Here is a 2,102-nt window from a genome sequence, read left to right as displayed (position 1 = left end):
GTCACCCCGGCCATTCCTCTGAAAAATTTCTGGCTTTGCCCCTGGCTACAATTACATTGAATTATTCTAATAATTATTTTTTTTCCCTCAATATTATCAACTTTGATTTAACATGGTAGGAAACAAATAAATATCAATATGCAACACTTTATTTGTATAAATCTCATGGGGCATGCAAGGCCAACGGGGCATCCACCTGAGGAATGGCATCCTCACCATGCCCCAAAAAATGTGAAATGGGAAGCAAAATCACTTCGGTCGTTCTAAAAAAAAAAGCTTTCATCCTCCACCTGACCGCCCACTTCCGAACATGGATTAAAGACAAGAAGAAAACAGGTCATTAGGGCTGCCTAGAAGCGGCCAATAACAGTGAAGGAGTTGCAGGATTTTCTACCAAGTACTGACTGTTTAGCACACGTGACAAAATTCACCCATCTTTGTATGTCTGAGTGAAGGGGTAGGATGGAAGGTTCATTTGACAATGAAAGCCAACAATCCACAAACAAATTTGAAATCCTTCAGATGCATGTGGTAGAAAATATGACCATTGAATTTATCACAAAAAACATGGCATTTCAACAAGGGCATGTAGACTTGTTATATTTACTGTGGATTCATTTTGAAACAATCACTTGTAGAACTCAACTGTTGCAATATAAATGCAAGACAAGATTTCCTGATGTAAAGGTGACTTTTCCTACACACAACAGTTTTTGCCAGGATGCTGTCATGACACAAGTTTTGTTTGTGGTCATGCTCGTCTTTTATTGGAGAGATGCACACCACTATGGTTAGAATATGACTGCACCAAACGTCTTGGATTGCGAAGACATTCTTAACGGTTTGAGTCGCTGCAGCCAGTGCTCTACTGCAGGAGAGCCAAGAGGGGGAGGAGGTGAATTCAGGGGCGTTTGTGCACTGCAGATCAAGGGGAACAATTCTTACCCTGGCAATTTTCAGACAAGACAGGTGGTTTCAACAAAACACAGTGTTGAGGAACTCATGACGGTTGGACTGAGACACATACTCTTTTTGACAGCTAGTTTGAGAGGGGATTCATATGCTCCTTCAAGAGTCGACACTTGTCCAATAAGTGCAATGAGAGAGAATTAAACTCTGGATATTGGCTCCTGTATGCCAAATGCCAATGTGAACGGAGCTCTTTTTATACATTTTCATTGAATAAGCATATATATATATTTTTTTTTTAATCTTGCCGTATTTGATGCTAACCCTAACCCAAAAAATGGGCAGTTTGTATCAAACAGCCCCCCCCCCCAAAAAAAAAAAAATCGACACAGAAAGTAAGGTCAAATTGACCCAAGTTGTGGATGGCTCTCTTTTCGACTCAAAGTGGTTTGTGAGTTTTTGTTTTTTAATGCCAATGCTGCTGTTATTCCAACTAGAGAGGCCCATAGGAGATTGTAGGTATTTTTAGGCATAGCTACTTTGGAAAACTGAGACATTTCATATTCAACATTTTAAAATGTATTTATTTAACATTTGCGATGCATATACAGCAATCTGTGACAATGGCTCGCTGGTTTGGATGACAGTGTTTGTGATGTTCGTCAGTTGATCCTGTATTTCATTCGCGGATTTGGTTGTGTCGTTATGATATTGTAGCACTGGCTCCTTCAGTTCAAATTATTATATATGCACCCCTGCTGCTGATTATGTTGCACGTACGGTCCATGCAGCAATTTCTTAAAATTATCCATGATGTGTATACTGTCATGTTGTCATGTGAGAGAAGCAATGACTGAAATTAAATGGCAGTGAAAGGAGCTACAGTAATCCCTCGTTTATCGGAGTTAATGGGGACCAAAACTACCCACGATAAATGAAAATCCGCGAAGTAGCGACCAATAAACATATAAAAAAAAAAATTGTTTTTTTTAAGTCCGCAAACGGTCCGCGAGAAGCTGCGAAAGTCAGCAAAACAACAGCGAGTCACATAGAGCAACATATACAGTACTGTATTCCATGTATATGAGAATTTTTTTTTTTTAATGAATATGTTTGAAAAAATCCGCGATGCACTGAAGCCGCAATAAACGAACCGCGAAATAGCAAGGGATCACTGTACAATTAAAAACATA

Source organism: Hippocampus comes, unplaced genomic scaffold, assembly GCF_001891065.2.
Source record: "Hippocampus comes isolate QL1 unplaced genomic scaffold, H_comes_QL1_v1.1 scaffold135, whole genome shotgun sequence".
In the NCBI taxonomy this organism is placed as follows: domain Eukaryota; kingdom Metazoa; phylum Chordata; class Actinopteri; order Syngnathiformes; family Syngnathidae; genus Hippocampus; species Hippocampus comes.
The sequence above is the reverse complement of the archived record's forward strand: the minus strand, read 5'-3'. Positions refer to the sequence as shown.